This window comes from Protopterus annectens, chromosome 6.part0 (assembly GCF_019279795.1).
Source record: "Protopterus annectens isolate FY-2018-M chromosome 6.part0, PAN1.0, whole genome shotgun sequence".
NCBI classification, from domain to species: domain Eukaryota; kingdom Metazoa; phylum Chordata; order Ceratodontiformes; family Protopteridae; genus Protopterus; species Protopterus annectens.
The window spans coordinates 570,519,634-570,540,250 of record NC_056737.1 but is presented as its reverse complement, the minus strand read 5'-3'; positions in this window follow the sequence as shown (position 1 = coordinate 570,540,250).

The window sequence follows — 20,617 nt, the reverse complement described above, 5'->3', positions numbered from 1 at the left end:
AGTCCTGTCTCACTTGGGTGTCAGGGAAGCCACCCAAAAGGGCCATTCAACTCACTGCATTAATAACGATTGGGAAATGTGCTGCTCTACTTGAAAAGGTAGAGTTTTACTTTGCCTTCAAAAAATACCCTTGCCCTTGAAACGCTGTTGTTGCCCACCTGTCGCATGCCTAAACTCATTTGCCCATTACCTCCATCTTTACACTAGCATGTCATTGGTGCGTGATTGCCCCCTCACCCTGAACACACATGATTAAACTTACAGGATGGGAAAATAGACCAGTGTTAATGTTCAGCATGTGCTTACTGATTTCCCCGAATCTCTCAGTTGCCTTATTTGGTCTCTCCACCCCACCTCCCACACTATCCAACATTCCAAAAGCCACATATTGGCAGTGCCTAAACTCCCAACACAATGTCTTCTCAACTATTTTTCCCTTGCAGAAATGCTGGTCATACCACAACCAGGTATTACCTGGTCACATCCTTTGCGCCTCATGGGTCATCAAAAAATAGACCAACAGTGGCAGGTCCTATGACGCATCTTTTTCTGCACTATCACCACCATAGACTACACAAAACTCAGGATCCAATTTTCCAAAGTCCGAGCCCTAAGTTATGCAGTGAAGTTCAGGAGTGTAACAGTGAAATGAACAAAACAATCAGTATGTTTCTAAAGAGGGGATATGAAAGAGACAAGGTATGTGAGGGGTATAACAAGGTGAAGGGGAAGAGTAAAAAATTAGGTGCAAATAAAAAAGGAAATAAATGAAGCACCACACAGTAGAACAAACCAGACCTCACACCACAAGTTCGAGGCCAGCTGAATTCACTCAGTTTAGTACACAGACTGATTTATTAAAAAAAAATAACTTCTGCAGTAAAAATTAACAGCAAAACTTCAAACTCTTATACCATTAAGAGCCAGTAACACTTCTCTGGCACCTCAGCTTTCAGAAAAGCCTTTTCAGAGTACATATTTCTGCTGGTAAGCATACACTTAAATACAAAGAAAAAAGGAATAACTTCAATAATAGGAACGAAAGAATGAAGGGGAAAGCTTATACTTTGTTATAAAATACACCCCCTTTTCAAGGAAGTTAGAAAATCTAGTGAGATACTATTGGACCTCTGTAAAAAAAGGAGACACTTTTTTAAACAACATTAAACTAAGTTTCTAGTTTAAGAGAGGAAGAAATATAAAGGATATTTTAGCTCATGGGAGGTTTAAAAGGCCCCAAATCAAGAGAAATAAGGAATTACCATTTAAAGGAACTCACTCTTGTGGTACCTGTACAATATGTCAGTATGTTGTTCGTAGTTTCTCTGACATTAACGGAAAAAAAGTTTACTGTACAGGGAACTTTTAGCTGCGTTAGTGAAAGAATAATATATGGACTCAAGTGCCCCTGTGGGAAGTATTACATAGGGTAGAGCAAAAGAAGTTTTGCCACTAGACTTAAAGAATATGTAAGAGACATAAAGAAAAATAAACAGTTCAGTCCTGTAGCATAACATTTCTATAATTGTCATAATGGAGACCCTATGGGGTTGCAAGCAACAGTTTTGGAAGAGTTGAATGATGAATTTAATACATCAGGAGGTATTAAATATAATTTAAGAAGGAAAGAATCTATTTTTATTTTAAAATATAATACATTATTTCCTAAGGGTCTTAATAGGGAGTGTACCTGGAAATGTTTTATATGAGATGACTTTAAAGGTTTTAATTATCTTAATTGAATAATTATTTAATAGGAATGATATGGTTTATATAAGGAGCTTAGTGGAAAGTAAATCTGTAAAGCCTCTTAGTAGCTGAGGCGCTAGAGGAGAATTTAATCTTGTCTTTTTTGTTTCAATAAAAGTGTTCGTGCTTATTTTACTAATTGAACTCTACTGGCCTAGTGGTTTGTGTGGCATTTTATTGTTTCTACAACTTTTTTGTGGTTTCATAGGAGCCCTAAGTTTGCCTGACCTCCTCCTACTCAAAGCTGCCAATGCAGCAACCAAATATTTAGTTCCTGATGTTTCCAAATCAACCAATCTCTGCACACTGTTCACATCAATCAAGTCAAATATGTTCACAAACTCACCTTTTCATGACTTCTCCTTACACAATACCATAACACAGGATGTACAAACACCCTGGGTGTACTTCCAAGAATAGTTTGGGCCACCAGCCAATCCCCCAGTGGCCTCCCCATAACAACACACTATCCTCAATCACATGACCATGATCCTGTTCACCCTGGCTCTAATATCTCTCCTCTATCAGCCCTCCCATGCTCCTGCCACCAAAACGTATACTTCTTTCCTGTACTTGCTCATCATAAGACATCAATGCTTGCAACCTGGTCCCCTCTGAACATCCTAAACCTTGCAGAAACTGAGCTAGCCTAATGTCTACCACCCCTCCCTCAGCTTTTATAATAACATCATTACCTGCAGGCAGTTGGAGCTCCACTGCCGAATCTCTGCTGGCCCCTTTATATATAATGTTTGTATTTTTTTTTATTAAATCCCTAATGCTGCTTCTACCTCAATGTTAATGACCACCCCCGACATCAGTGACATTGTGACCTCTGCCCTTACATTCCTGCATCTGCCACTAACTATGTGCTGGCATAACTATGTACCCAGCACATTTGGAGAGAGCAACCAAGCACTGCCATTGCATTAATTGGCCCAATGTCCAGGCCACCTATGAAACCAGGTTGCTCTTGCACCTCTGCCACTGACCACACTATCTCAGTACTTCAGCCCCTCCATCTGTACCCATAGAAGCAAACCCCTGAACCTCCTTCTGCCCCCCACAACCATTCCAGTTGTGTTTATATATGATAGACTATTTATTTATTTTTTTCTACTGGGACCAATGAGTAGTCTGCAACTAATAGTATCCTTCCAGCAACTAGGCAGTATAAAGAGGAAACACTACAGTAAACTTATCCTCAAACATCACATTCATGAGATAAACACCTGAATCCAGTCCCAGGGAGTTGACCCTCACATCCTGCCATGAATCCTCTATCCTATGGCTGTATAACTCTTACCCTGATACAATTGCTTGGGTCTCAACACTGAGAGAACAAACAGAAAAAAAAAAAAACTTAAAACCAAACGAAACTAAATTATCTACCTTGGATTACTGATATCACACATACACTACACTACACTAGCAGCTTCATATCCTTCTCGGCGTAAGACTCTCCCAAATAACCAACCCTTCCTTGCAACCTCCCTGCTGGACACCTTTCCCTACAAATAGCATGCGGTCAGCTTTTTCCATCCTAAGAACCCACACAACAGCAACCGCGGACACCTAATTCATTGGAAACTGGGCTGAAAGAGCCTCAAACTCCTAGTGAAAGTGCTTTGTGACTAATAACCAATATTTCCTCGCTACCTCCTTGCTGGACATCTTTCCCTACAGCTAGCACGCGGTCAGATTTTTCCACCCTCAGGAACCCACAACAGCAACTGCGGACACCTAATTCATGGGACACTGGGCTGAAAGAGCCTCAAACTCCTAGTGAAAGTGCTTTGTGACTAAGTAAGACAAAGCCCATATTTTTTTTCTTGCTACTCCTACCTAATTACTGCCAGCCTGCCTAATTTGTAAAGATTTTACTAGGGAAGCATCTTGCCAAGAGGGACAGCTGCTTAGTTACATTTATACAAACCTTGAGCACTATTATGCTCAGCCCTGCCTTTCTAGTTAGCTTATACTGTATACTCAAGCCTGCTTCATAGCTATCTTCTATGACCCATAGAGCACTATATGCTTAGCCCTGACATAAAACCTATTAAACCTACATGTACTTGGGCACAGCTGACTCTCCACATTTCCTATCATCTATATTATATCAGTGTATTCAGTTACCTGATTGTTTCCAGCCCCTCCTAAGAGCTACTAACAGGGTCTCACAGTCCACTGCGAGTGGTCACTACAATGCATACCAGCTGTTAAACCCTCCTCCCACATCAATTGGCCAATCCAACCCTTACCAAAGTGTTTATTAGTGAGGGTGCAATTTTTAAACCTCATTAGCAGCTTCAAATCCTTCTCGGCGTAAGACGCTCCCAAAGTAAAAAATCTGTTTTGTTTTTACCTCACCTAGAATACTAAATATGTGGTGTTTTGGCTCCTGCTACTGAAGAAATGCATTTGATAACTCAACTACTGCTGGGTAATTACAAATGAAAGGCTGTGTACTGCTGTCAGATCTCAAAACTGTATATCTCGGTTAAGGTGTTTGCTCAGCTTTAATATTTATGTATAATACTATAAGCTGGCTTGGACACTTAAAAATATTTTACTGCTGCCAGGGAATATTGTATATGTGCTTTTGGGAATGTCTGCTTATCTGGTGCTATGTTTTTTTACTGTTTGAATGTGTTAGCATTGCTTATCATACTATACAGAGCTGCCGAACTCAAAAGCCGTATTATGTTAGATAAGGAATCGGCTCGTATACTGCAGGCAGAGTTAATTTGGGCAGTTTGATTCAACAGCTGATAGTAGTGTTGTAGTAAAGAGGTACTGCCTGATCTAAATAGCTGACGTCAATATAGTTTAATTTAAATACCAAGGTGCACTCCAAGCCTAGTCCTACTACACTTAAGATTGGATTACATGGACTAACTGATTCTAATTGTGTCCATGCACGGTAATTGTTGATAGGTTTGCTGTATGTATGTATTATAACTGTGATTAGTGACAACACTCCTCAGGGGTTTACAGCCAGTAAATGGTGCTCATAAGAATGTAGTGACTGCTGACTAAAGTGAACTAAATAAATGTGTTGCGATTTTAACACTGTATTTCATGTATACTGCCTTATATGTGTACATTTATAGAATTTATAAACTCAAATGCTATGGAACAACTTGTTACCACTCCCACAAGAGGGGAAAACATACTGGACATGATCATCACCAACATGGGGACTCTATGCTCCAGACCAGAAGTGTATCCCTCACTGGTAAGCTCAGACCATAAACTAATCTCACTGGATATTCACATCCCGACCCCACCCCCTGCCCAGAAAACCACAGGGATAAACTTCTCTAAAGCAAATTTCACACTCCTCAAAACTGAGGTGGAATCCTTCAAAGCCCCCGAGCCTATGGAAAATACGGCCCAGACCGCAGAATCCTTTATAAACGCATTCTATAAACACCTTCAGGAATGCATGGATCATGCAATCCCAAATAAAACCAAGACACAATTCTCCAAAGGCAGATGTCCTGTCTGGTGGACCCCAGCCTTAAACAAACTATACAATAGAAGGAGGAAGCTACTACATGATAGAGCAAAATCCCAAAAAGGGAAGGCATCTCTGATCAGTATTAGCAAAAAACTACGGGCACTCATAAAATCGTCTAAGGCCAGCTTCGAGAGAAAAATTGCACAGGACACTAAGGATAATCACAAGGCTTTCTTTAGTTATGTTAGGAACCTGGGTGGGAATTCCCAGATATGCTCAGAATTAGTCCAAAATGACAAAAAATACATCAAACCCACAGACATTGCCAACATCCTAGCTGACAGGTTCAGCGCAAACTTCTCCCCACCAAAAGGTCAAATATCTATCCCAGCAGAGTGCTGCCCCACTGATATCTCAGATGCTCAGGTAAGAGCCGCCCTCTCCAAAGCAAAAAACACAGCAACAATGGGACCAGATGGTGTCCCGGGCTGCATCCTACATGAACTCCAAGAAGAGCTAAACCCAAACATAAAACTACTGTTCAATCTCAGCCTTACTACAGGATATGTACCCAAAGAGTGGCATACAGCAACAGTGGTCCCTCTATACAAATGTGGTGCCTCAACAGATCCTGGAAACTATCGCCCCATAAGCCTGACTAGCTTGGTCTGCAAAGCTATGGAAAGGATCATCATGGACCTCATAAATAAAGATATTGGGGACCTACAGACACTGGATCCTACCCAGTTCAGCTTTGCTAAGGGCAGATCCTGCCTCTTAAACCTGGTCGATTTCTTTGAAACAGTCACCAAGGCCATTGACGAGGGGAAGATGATCCACACAGCCTACCTGGACCTCGCAAAAGCCTTCGATACAATACCCCACTCAGGCATTATAGATAAGCTCACCAGCTTAAATATAAACTCTGATGTCACTAGATGGGTTGCAAACTGGCTCAAGGACAGAACCCAGATGGTTAGAATTGCTGGAGCCATGTCACACTCCAAACCAGTTACAAGTGGCATCCCACAAGGCTCAGTCCTGGGACCTCTCTTGTTCGGTATATATTTCTCGGAGGTACAGGCCAACAAGGAAGGACTGTCACTGACCAAGTTCGCAGATGACTGCAAACTGGGCGCCATAATCGACTCTCCAGCTGACACAAGCATCCTCCAAAAGGGCCTCATAGAAACAGTCAACTGGTGCCAGAGCCATGGCCTCAAGCTAAATGCCAAAAAGTGTATAGTCAGCCCCTTTGGCAAAAACAAAGTGCCCACAAATTACCACATAGGTGATAATCCATTAAGTACAGAAGAAGTAATTAGGGACCTGGGGACCCAAGTTGATAGCAATCTCTCATTTCACAACAACGTGGCCAAAGTGGTTAGAAAAACATTTTATATAGCCCACCCAATCATGAAGGGATTCACATCTAGATCAGGGGAGGTCATCGTGCCTCTTTACTCATCCTTCATCAGGCCCATAATTGAGTATAATGCCCCTTTTGGGATGTACCTTACCAGACACCTGCAGCAACTGGAAAGACCCCAAAAGTACCTCACCAAGAGGATCAAAGGGCTCAAATAGATGCCATATGCTGCCCGGTTAAAGAAACTCCAGCTCTACTCAGTGGCATACCGCCTGTTCAGAGGCGATCTGTGCCTGACGTATAAAGCCATGTCCAACCCGGAATTAATGGACATGCTGCACCTCAGAAAATCCAAATCCCATCGAGCTACGCGCTCAAGAGACTTGAACCTCAGCACTGAAATAAATAGGACATGCTGGAGGGACAGATTCATAACCCAGAGGCTCCCTTCACTCTGGAATAAAATCCCAGTCCAGGTTAGGAAGAGTCCCTCATTGACTCTCTTCAAGAGGAATCTTGATGAGTGGAAGGGAGATCGTAGGTTTACCCTGGGTATCACTTCTGTGTCACTGTTAGACAGAGGCACAGTATACTAATCTCGAAAAAGAGCATAGCAAAATTAATTTAAAATGGGTGGCGAAAGCCAAACACACTCTGGCTAGGCTTATAAATGCCCTAGGGCAGATAGCCTAGTATGAACCTATGAACCTATGAACATTATGTTAAAGGTAATATAGAGTGTGTGTATATACTGCACGTGTTGACTATTAAACTTTTCTCCTCTCCTAGTAACTAACCCTTCCTCGCTACCTCTCTGCTGGACACCTTTCCCTACAGCTAGCACACGGTCATTGTTTTCCGTGCTAAGGACCCCACAACAGCAACCGTGGACACCTAATTCATTGGACACTGGGCTGAAAGAGCCTCAAACTCCTAGTGAAAGTGCTTTGTGACTAAGTAAGACAAAGCCCATATTTTTTCTTGCTACTCCTACCTAATTACTGCCAGCCTGCCTAATTTGTAAAGATTTTATTATGGAAGCATCTTGCCAATAGGGACAGCTGCTTAGTTACATTTATACAACCCTTGAGCTAAGCCCTGCCTTATAGTTAGCTTATACTGTATACTCAAGCCTTCTTTATAGCTATCTTATATGACCCATAAAGCACTATATGCTCAGCCCTGACATAAAACCTATTCAACCTACTTGTACTTGGGGACAGCTGACTCTCCACATCTACTATCATCTATATTATATCAGTGTACTCAGTTACCTTATTGTTTCCAGCCCCTCCTAAGAGCTACTAACAGGGTCTCTTGCCTTTTTCACACTCCACCCTGCCCCCAATTCTCACCCACCTCCAGTGGTCCTACCTTTATTTGAAACACTAACCCCTCCCATCTTTCCAACAGCCAACCACACCACTGCACCCAACACTACCCTCGTCCATCTTTCCACTACTATTCCTCCTGCTCAGCGAACATGTATAAGCATACCAAACCTATACTCACTGCATGCACACATCTTGCATGCATCACATCTTACCAAACCTCCACCATTCCCCCACTCAACCACTACCACTGTACTATTACGCTCACCACCACTCATATCTCACCCATACTCTGCTCCTCTCCCACCAAGTCAAAAACCTTCCCTATGCACTGCCCACCTAGTCTATCAACCACAGTACCCAAACAAAAATCATCCCCACAACTTAACATAGTAACCCTCTCACCATACCTATTACCCACAGAACACAATCATAAAACCATCCTTATAAGCAAACATATTCAAAAATTGATAAAACTAATAACCTCATGCATATCTAAACTAGCAGTTAGTGGAGACATCCACCCAAATCCTGGTCCCTCAATCTCCAACCCCACTCCTCATAATCAGACTAAAAACTACAACTTCTCTCAAATCACAGCCAATAGAAAGCCAAGCGACCTTCTTCTGCTAAGCCTAAATATTAGAAGTATATCCAACAAGATGCATGAACTCCATGCCACCATAGACTTGTACTCCCCTGATATAGTGATCCTGACAGAAACATGGTTTAAACCACACATTACCAAATGAGCAAATCCTCCCTACCAGTTACAGTATACTAAGAGTAGACTGGCTAAACAAGAAAGGAGGTGGTATAGCTATAATATTTAAACAGCATTTAAACATCTGATCTTAAACTTAGCAGCTTCCCAAATAGGTAAGGAAGAAATAATATATACCAACCTCAAAATAAACCAAAATAAAACCATCGACATAATAGGATGCTACTTTCCACCTGGCCAAAACATCCCTCTACTAGAAAACCTCCTCAGCTGGACTACCCACCATCTCTCCCAAGAAAATGTAATTTTAGGTGACTTCAATACTGACTGGCAATCCTGTTCTAGCAACCGTCAAACCCATCATGTAAACCTTCATGGCTTCACCCAACTAGTCCAGTCACCTACTAGGATAAATAAAAGCTCCAACAAGCACACAACCCTGGATTGGACACTAGTAAGTAAGAACCCCCAGTCATATATAGCAGGCTGCATATCGGACAGCCTCAGTGATCACTCCCCAATGTTTCTACTCAGAAAACACCTATACCAAGTGAAGCCTGTCATCTACCATCAAATATGCAAAAAACTAAACTTTAACCCACTCACATTCAGCTCATCCCTCAAAGAATGTAACTGGCAACCTCTAAAGTACCTCAGTCTAGATGAAGCAGTTGACTTCTATAATAATACCTTCCTGAGCATCCTTAATTACCACGCCCCCATAAGACTTTCCCAAACCAGAGCACAACCATCCCCATGGCTACAGAAAACCACTAAGTCAGAAATGAAAACAGGGATAAATCCTGGGAGCACTGGTGCAAAACAAAACCCCCCTCAACTAGACAGAAATTCCTAGAACTACTCAAGAGTCAAAAAGCTAATAAAACAGGACAAAATCCAGTACTACTAGTCTGCCCTTACTACTCCCAACATAATCCCAAACAATTCTGGCCCTCAATAAACTCCATCCTCCACACAGGTAAAGTAAGTACCCCTACTCCTAACATCACTCTGCTTTCAACACACATTTCACACAAACTGTACTATCACTAGCTAGACAACTCAAACCCCCAACCCACACCTTCAGCTTCTACTAGCAATCTCCCCACTAGCTTCTCTTTTTCTCCTGTTCCTACCTCCAAAATAAAAAAACTGTTAACTAAACTTAAACCCACCAAATTAGCAGCAGACAACCTCCCAAGTGAATACCTACAAATCACAGCTGATGCTCTAGCCTACCCAGTATCCATCTTGATTAACAGATCTCTGTCAGAAAGTTACGTTCCCACACTATGGAACGTACACACATAATTTCCCTCCACAAAGGCGGCCCCTCCACAGAACTAACCAATTACCACCCCATAGCTATTCTCTCTCCACTCTCTCCACTCTCCAAAATACTAGAAATATGCATTCATTCTCAGGTCTCAGAGCACCTCCTTACTAGCAACCTCCTCTCCAACACTCAACATAGTTTCCGACCAAACCATAGCACCAACACTGCCTTACTCTCTTTCACTAACACTATTCTGCAACATAAAAACAATGGTTATCTCCCTCAGCTACTTTTCTAGACCTATCTAAAGCTTTCGACATGGTACCACACAAACAACTCATCTCTCATCTCAATAACCTATCCTTCTCTCAATCAGTCACCACCTGGTTTCAAATTTACCTGTCTTGACTGCCAACTATATGTTGTATGGCAGGACGACCTGCCCCCCCAACTACCTGTCTCCATAGGGGTTCCACAAGGATCCATCCTTGTACCCCTACTCTTTTCTATTTTCTCCAGTGATCTAGCCTCTGCCACCACACATGGCACATTCATACAATGCGCAGACAACTCAACCATCATATGCTCAGCCCACTCCCTACCCGAACTGCAAAAAGTCACACAGGATGCCTTTTCCTCTGTTGAAACTTGGTTATCTGATGCCCAATTAATACTTAACCCAAACAAAACTAAACTAATAATCTTCCAACCCACCAAACTTACTCAAAACAACTCTCACTTTAACATCACAGCAAAAGACACCATTATCCATCCTACAGAACACACCAAATTGCTAGGAGTGGAAATAGACAATAAACTGAACTTTGACATTCACATATCCATGACCATTAAAAAGTCCACAAAAAACAGCATTATATAGAAATCAGCAATTACTTAACCAAAGCAGCAAAGATTTCAGTAGCAAATTCTCACCTTATCTCCACCCTACTTTATTCCTCTCCAATATATACCAACCTAAGACAATGCGATCTAAATAAGCTTGAAACCTGCTACAACAAAATCACTAAAATTGCCACAGGGGCATCCTACCATAGTCACCACTGTCTCTCACTGTCAGAACTGGGCTGGCTGGAACTCCCACACCTCCTTCAATGGCATCAACCTGCACTCGCCCACAAACTAGTAAACCATCCACTAAAAGTCTCATCCCTCCAGAATCTACTCTAACCCTATCTTACCACCAGACCACTAAGATCCAGCAACAAAAACCTCCTACAGGTTATTAGAGCCAATAACTCTGCTGGAGAAGCACTATTCTCCTGCGCTATAGCCAAATTATGGAACTCCCTCCCACCCACAATTACCTCTTTGACATCTTGCACCCACTTCAAATTTTTATTAAAAGCGCATCTAAAAACTTGCAGGATATGCCCTTGCAAGTCCCCCTCTAATATCACCTACTCCACCCACCCACTACCTCTCTCTGCACCCCCACTAACTACCTTGATTACAGCAAGCTTGGTTGCTCATAAGCCTAGCTACTTATTATACAGTAGGAACTTCTTATTGCAACAATTGTTAATGTTTGTTATGTACCTCACAGACAACAGTGATTCTAATTGTCTACTGATGTATTATGTTCTTCATCTGGAACTATGTTCAACATCTGTCACTATGTTTTTAATTTTGTATTATGTTCTACAGGTGTAACTATGTCTATAATTTTTAAATGCCATCTTTCTCCAACTGTATTATGTCTGTAACATTTTAATGTGGAGCTTTTCTCCCCGGACCTCTGCTGAAAACAGACCTGAGTCCAGTTGGACTCTCCCGGTCAACAAATGTAAATAAATAAATAAATAAACTTGGTCACTTAGACGTGATTTTACATGCTTCAAGACATGCCAAAAAAAGGGTTGACTTAGCTGACTCTTAACACACAAACTTCATCCCCCCTTCTCATAACATCCACATCACTTTCTAACATCCTCCATAACACTTCCTCTAAGCAATTAACCCTTTCCTACTATGTTTCAAATAAATGCCCTTAACTCCACTCACTCCCCATACATTCCACTGTTACCCCACCTCACTACTCAGGAGTCATTTGGACAAATATACCTGCAAGCAAACTGCATTTACTTATTCTTTTAGTAAGGTATCTCTGTGGGAGATTCAGTTGTTGCGTGTGTCTGGATAGATACATGCTAAAGGGGGGGGGGCATTATATTCAATGATTGGCCTAACAAGAGCTGTTTAAAGGGGGGCAATGACAGCCCTAGATCTAGACACAGTCCCTTTGTTTATAAGCAGTGCACTATAGAAGGATGTTCTTACAGCATATGGCACATAACAATTATAGCATACTTGATTGCTCTGTAACTATTTCTTAAATTTTATATAATTTACTATTGTCTTCTCTCATAGTAGTTTTGGATTGCTTACTAAAGCTTTTGAGCCATTTAGGGTGTTGGACTTCTATATTAAGATGTAACACCTACTTGATGGCATTGACGATTAAGATGTTAAGGGTGTCCCAAAGACTTGCAAGAATCCTTGAATGAAAGGACATTAAAAATAGAAAATGGGAATTTTAATAACTTTGACATGAAGTACAAACATGGTAGGAATAACTTGAAATTCTGGAACAGTGTTTGTTGTTAATGAGATTAAAAATCAAGAAAGAGGAAAAAGTTGTACTTCTCTCATTTTTTATTGACAAAATGGTGGAAGAACCAATATTCATTGGTCATTTATGTTTTAACCATTTCTTGGTAGACATAAAGCTAGGAGGAGGTCAATGAATGTTGAGGTTAATTCACAAAGGAATATAAATAAAAGAAAATGTTGCTAATAATAATAAATGACAAGGTGTCAGTAATGAAAACTTTTAATTTCACATCATGCAGTACTGTTACATATTAATACCTTGGTTAATATCTTCACAGTGATTAAAAATGTAATACACAAAAGCAAATGATAAACAAGGAACATAAAACACACAAATAAGGAGAACATATTACTAAAAATATGCCAGTGATAAAAAAGGAATAATTAACCAATTATGCTTCTCTAATTACAGTTAAACATAATAAATGCTATGTATATTTAAACATAACACCTGATAACACTAGTGATCACTGTTTCTAATGTCAAAAGTTGGATGATTTTATTACTATTATTAATAGTAAATGTAGACAATGATGATAATTGCAGTTGTGCAATTGGCATGGCTTGGAGAACTATTGTTACATATATTCATGACTGGACTAGTGAGGTAAATAATGTTAGGCAAAGCACAAATAGAACACATTTAGGAAAGGAGGTGTCTGTTGTCTGTAAAGATCATTCATCCCCTCTTAAATAAGACAATGCCCCTAACAACTCTGGAATTCTGGATAAAAGTATTCAGCAGTCTGAGGATTTAAAGCATTTAGAAGGCAATAAAAAAGAAAGAAAGGATGAAAAAGAAACTGATAAATGTCTGTAAAGTAAAGAGAATACATACTATAATGACACTGCTTTGTTTTATAACACACGGATCACAGAGAATGATAACATTTTCTCAAAAACCTTCAGTATACAAATAAAGGCATATTTTTTTCCAAAAGAAAAGGTAGAAAAAAGAGCCAAGGGGCAGGTGAAAAGGACAAAATCAAAATTGAACATGGAAGGACTGAAGAACATTACTGTAAGAAAAACAGAGGAGAAAGCCAGACATTGATAACATGGCTTGAGCTGGATGAGAATTGTATGCTTGCAAATGTAATAAGCAATGAAAACAGTGGGATTCATAGGAGTAATGGTGGCGATGATCATTCCTTTATAACAAATGACTAAACAGATATTAATCAATTAGAAGCTGAAGATTCTTCAGATCTGGTCAGAAAAGATATTCTAGTAACTGGAGATTCAATTATTAGAGGAACTGATACCTACATTTGCAGAGAAGATAATGAACATTGAAGAGTGTTATGCTTGCTAGGAGCAAAAATTCAGGATGTGAGGCAGGCTTTAGAACACCTTAATGTAAGGAAGTACAGATTTGTTTTTATTCATGTCAGTACAAATGATCACATCCACAAGGTCTCTTTGACTGTTAGTAGGGAATTTAAAGCCCTCTTAGAATAGCTTATACAGGTGTTAGCACACACATTTTTCACAAATCACATATAGACAGGCGAGTCATGTCACCATGAATGAAAAGATTTTTTGGGGAAATACCTACATAAAAAATGTCTGTTCTAAAAATGGAAATGTGTAGAGCATCTGAAACTAATTTTGGGCACTTATATTTAGACAGGATGGCATGCACTTGTCATGATCAGGGAAGATAATTTTTAAACCAGATATTTTGGAATAATTGACAAATCAAGGCAGGATTTTTGTCAAGTCGAAATTTTAACAGTTCATAGATATCAACATTTGATGCATCTCTTATGGTTATTAATGCAAGGTGCACTAATAATAACATTTGTTTTACTGGAAAATTTGCTGTGTTCCCACAAGATTGATGATGTTATTGTTTATAAAACATGGTTAAAGAACAATGACTGGAAACTAGTTCTGTTAGGGTATAAATGTTTTACAGTAACAGACATTCTAACAAAAATCAGGTGGAGGTGTTATGATAGGGATTAAAGATAGTCATGAGACCTGTGATTATTACATGTTCAATGTAACACCAATATTATAGATTGTGTAACTGTGGCAGTAAGGACAACCCGGGAACATATAACAATTGCTTGAGTGTATAGACCACCAAAGTCAAGTGCTGATGCCTAGAGGAATTCATACATTTCTTGCATTAAACACAAAGAGGGAAGACTAATAGTGGCTTGGGACTTAATATTATTTCAGCTTGTTTCTGTTAAATTTCATTCAACACACTAGTAAGGAAATTATTCACAGTGCATGTTTAGGAACAATTTTTTCTGAATGCAAAAAAAAAAAAAAAAAAGTAAAACTACCAGAGAACAGAACATTCATCATTTGTGTTTCTAAAGAAATTACTGATACTTCATGCCAGGTTTTACCACCACTGATGTTCAATGATCAGTGGGTTAATTTGCTGTTTGATAATTCTGCTAAACTGAAATTTAAACCAATGCACAGAAGATTAATAATAGATTATATGAAAGTAAAACAATCACTATGTAAAACTAATTGGCGCGATGCACTCACTGGAAAAACTGTAGAAGGAAGGTAAAAAGATTTGAAAGAAAAATTATTTGAATGCAAAAAAATCAAAAAAATGTTTAACATCTAGGGACACAATGTCAGGAGGATAGATTTCCTTAAGAATGAGATACTTGATTAAGGAAAGAGACAAAAAATATAACAAATGAAATAGAGGTCGAACTACAACTTTGAAAACTGAAATAAACAAGCTAGGCAAACAAATTAAGCATAGTGTGAAAAAAGTTAAAAAATTGAAGAAAATTTATATAAAGATATTGAGCATTATAGGAAACCATTTTATAGATACATAAGATGTGGAAGGAGTGGAGACATACACATTGATAAGCTGTGTATAGATTCTAAAATGTATTCAGAGACACAACAGATTCTAGATATGTTTACAAAAATCTTATGGAAAACAGTTTGTCTGCACAAAGAGGGTGAGTTGTCCTAGTGACATCCAGGTAAGCTTATATTCTGAAATCAATTTAGATTATAATGAAAAAAGAACTATGCAAACTGGATCCAAACAAAGCACAGGAAGGTGACAGAATTAGGAATTATGGCCTGAGAGCACTTCAGCAAGAACTTACAGTACCATTATATCTATTATTTACTAAGTTGTATACACATGAAGAGATTCATCAAGATTGGGGACATGCACTTATTAAACATGTATTTAATGGAAAGGGGTGTAAGACAAACCTAGAGTCATAGAAAATCTTGTCTACTTTCATGTTGTGTAAAAATAATGGAGAAGGTAATATTAGGTAGGTTATTGTCAGAACTGGAAAGGATGGGATTGAAAGCCATATATATATAAAAAAAAAAAAGTAATCTCCTTGATTTCTCCAAAGTCTCAAACAGCCCACTAGACAAGTATAGTGGGTCGAAAAACAAAACAGTGTAAGAAACTTCTCTGTGTGGAAGATTTTCAGTCCATATATCTCTAGTTAATCACTGTATATATAATATGAAATATTGCACAGAATTACTAAGTATTCGAAAGTAATCCAAGCAAGGCAGGCAGTCTGTTTCCAGTCAAAAATCCTTTATTAAGCACACAGACAAGTGATCCAAGTAAAACAAAATTTACAGAGTAATAGTTTCCTCACAAGCTTTCTATATATATATATATATATATATATATATATATATATATATATATATATATACTTTTTATCAGGCAAGGTAGTGGTTTATTGTGCTGTAAAACAAAGTGTTATTAGTACACATGTTAAATTCACATCCCTTCCCCCATCAGTATGACATTAGAGCTGGTCCTGCTCTACTTAGTAGCTGTCATAATAATATAACCCTTATGTACTTTAAATAAAATTTATAATTATGTGGTGCCTCTTATTTAACCAGATTATTAAGTCTGTAATTTTATCTAAGACAATATACTACATGGCTGGAAATTTATCAACCTTTGTCCATTTGGCAATCAAAAAATATATATAAATATATACATATGCACTTTGCATGTAAAAAATCAATTGTAAAATTCATATTCTATTTTCATAACTATTGTTAACAAAGATTGTTTTCGTCCTTCTAGACTTCATTTTTGAGAAACCTGAACAACTTAGAGAATGATTTTCTAGTGAGAGGCTATGAAAGTCAGATGTTATAAAACATCCTGGAACCCATTATAGAACTGAAAAGGACTGAAACACCTTCACTCAACCTCCCCTGTAGGAGAATGTTAAGAAATTCCACAGAGAATAACAAATGCAAAAATAACTGCATCCTGGCATACACTTTGGATTATCACAGTATCAAAAATGGTATTGAAGAAAGCTGGGCCATTGCCACAGGAAACCCTTTTCTGATTAACATCTTAGGTGAAGCCCCATCCTTTGTTTATAGGAAGGCCAGGAACATTAGAAGTTTTGTTGAATGCAAACCTAGACTATATGAGAGAAACACTAAAAGATGTGAAGCTAATTGTATATTTTGTATATTTATACAGCAAGGTGATAGTTTTTATTACCCTTATTTAAAGAAAATCATTAAGACCAGTGCAGGGGGTGAATGTAACACTACAAAAGTAATTTACAGGGCACAATGCAATTAATGTGATGCATTCTATGTGGGCAAGACTGTAAATAAACTTAAGCATAGGATTTCATGTCATCTGTCAGAAATCTGCTCTGGATATAAAAATAATGCACTAGCCAAACATTTTCTCTTCATAAAAGACACACAGGTTTTATGTTCCAGATCCTGGATCGCATAGACATGAGTAATCTTGAAAGAGACATCCCAAATATTCTGGAGAAACATGAACTCATGTGGTAATTAAAGCTGAACTCTTTTAGGAAGCCTGGATTAAACTACTACTGTTCAATTAAAAGTGTACTGGAACTTAAAAAATTGCCACATTGTTTACATGACTAATTTTATTTTATTTTATTTTATTCTACCAGTTGGTTTTAAACACCATGTTAAATCAGTTTTAATTAAAGTATATATTTTGTTTCCATCATCATACATTTTTTCTTATTATTTTTTCTTTTTCTTGTTCTCTTTTTTCCACTCTATTCAAAATAATGTTTAATGACAGTACTTACTAATTATACAATAATATTTTTATAGAGAGTTTTTAGGGTTCTTGTGCACAGACCTGAAGAAGTCTAGAAGGACAAAGGCGATCTTTGTTAACAATAGGTTATGAAAATAGAATATGATTTTTAGAATTGATTTATTACATGCAAAGTGTATATGTATATATTTATATATATTTTTTGATTGCCAAATGGACTAAGTTTGATATATTTCCAGCCATGTAGTATATTGTCTTGGATAAAATCACATACTTAATAATCTTTGAAACCATATATCAACATGCATATGTTGAAAATAGACCTATACTACCTGTAACATGATGTTGTATTACAATATAATAACAGCTATGAATGAAAACTTGCGATATGATGCAATTTATATAGATTTAACTTCAGCATTTAACTTCAGCACTTATATAGCCAAACTGGAAGCAAAGCTCTCTTCACCCAAGACTGGACTAGAGAGTCAAGAGGAGAAGGTAAACACTTGCACCACACCACACTCATCACATAATCCCTCAAAACCTACACCACCAAAACACACACATAGAAACACAAAACAAACACCTACATTATGGAAGCTCTCAATAAAAATCTACCCAAGCAACAGGGACCTCCAAAGCAGAAACGCAAGCAACCTCCACCCCCAACACAACCCAAATGACACATAGCCCACAAACTCATTGTGCCACTCAACCACAGCCCATAAGGCATAACAACGTATCCAACACTCTATTCATAGGTGACTCTATAGTCAGGCACACTGATGTTCTACTCACCAGGCTAAACAAGGAGAAAGTTACTGTCAGCTGCGTGTTGGGTGCCAGAATCTGCCACATAATGCATGCATTCATGTCACGCCACAACAAATACAAATATGACTCTGTCATTGTCCATGTTGGTGTGAATGACCTGAGACATACCTCCCTGGACTACATGAAAAGAGACATGGAGGAGCTGTCTGATCTTGTAGCCTAGGCAGGTATGACCCTAGCCCTGAGTAGCATCTTGCCATCACCCAGAATGATACCACAGTACAAGGGCAAAATGATTGTCTTCAACAATTGCCTAAGCTTCTGGTGTCATTCTAAGGGGATCCAGTATCTGTCTGCCTGGGATGACTTGATCAACAAACCACGATGCTTTGCCAGAGATGGCCTGCACCTGTTGCCCTTGGGATTCTGAATACTGGCTAAGGCTCTTGCCACCCCTATAGTGCCTTTTTTAGCCAAGGTTCAAATGACAAATTAACCACCATAACAGGTACAAGCAAGCAAATTCTGAGGGTAATGCTACTCAATGCTAGAAGTCTAAACCTCAAAATGCACTCACTCGAGGAATTCCTTAAAATGGAGAACATCGACATCTGTGCAGTGACAGAGACCTGGTTCAAGGATTCAGAGAGCACCCCTGCATTACCAGGCTATAATTCATACCACACCTTTCGGCCACCTAACCTGGACAGAAACACTAAAGGCGGAGGTGTGTCCATATTCATTAAGGATATCCACACCTTCAGGCTAGTTGCTCAGCATAATGCATCTGAGATTATCCAAGTGCAACTAACTCTGGGCAAGACCACAATCCAAATTGTAGCTTGCTACAGATCCCCACACCATGCCCCAGGATTCCCACTCCTCATTTCTTGATACACTGGAAAATATTAGGGTACAACGTAACACCCTAATAATGTGCGATTTCAACTACCCCATCATTAACTGGGAAAACTACCCATGTATCAACTCTTGTGCTCAACGTTTTCTGGAATTCATAAATTCCAGCACCTTGGATCAACTTATCCACACCCCCACTAGGGGCAGCAATATCTTAGACCTGGTCATTACCAACATGGGCAACCGGTGTTCCACACCAGAGGTCAAGTCCTTGTTGGTCAGATCTGAGCATAAGCTAATCACCCACATCCCGCCCCCACCCCCCATTAGGGAAACCACCGTAAAAAATTTCTCCAAAGCCAGCTTCACACTTCTTAAGACAAAAGTGGCAAACTTCACGACACCCATGCTGACGGACAATAGAGGTATGACTGCTGAATCCTACACAAATGCACTTTATAAACACTTACATGAGTGCATGGATCATGCAATCATTAACAGAACCAAGATGCTATCCTCCAAAAAAGGAAAGCCAATTTGGTGGTCCCCTGCCATAAACAAACTCTACAACAGAAGAAAGAAACTGCTGCAAAAGAAGAGTAAAATCCCATGATTGGAGGAACTCCCTGGTCGGCCTCAGTAAGATGCTGAGATTCTTCATAAAATCCTCCAAAGCTAGTTATGAAAACAAAATCTCCACTGATTCTAAAGACAATCACAAAGCATTCCATAGCTATGTCAAGAGTCTCAATGGCGACACTCAGATCTGCTTTGAGTTACATCACAATGGCACTAAATATACAGAACCAACTGATATTGCCAACATGCTGGCAGATAGGTTCAGTGCTAACTTCACCCCCTCTCATCCCCTAAAGGGCTCATCTCTATACCGGATGAATGCAAAGTTCCTGTAATCATGGCTGCACAGGTAAAAACACACCCTCCAAAGCCAAGAACACAGCATCCATGGGACCTGATAATATCCCAGGCTGCATTCTACATGAACTACAGAATGAACTGGCACCCCACCTAAGTACCATGTTCAATCATAGCCTCACCTCAGGCTTTGTGCCCACTGAATAGTGCACAGAGACTGTTATCCCACTCCACAAAGGGGGAGCCATCACGGACCCCAGGAATTACCGCCCCATTAGCCTGATGAGCCTGACCTGCAAGGCTATGGAATGTATCATCATGGAACTTATAAACAATGACACTGGTAATCGCCAAACTCTGGACCCCACCCAGTTTGAGTTTGTAAAAGGCAGATCATGTCTCCTAAACCTGACAGACTTCTTTGAAGTGGTCACCAAAGCTGCAGATGAGGGTAAGCTGGTTCACACAGCCTATCTAGATCTCGCCAAGGCTTTCAACACCATC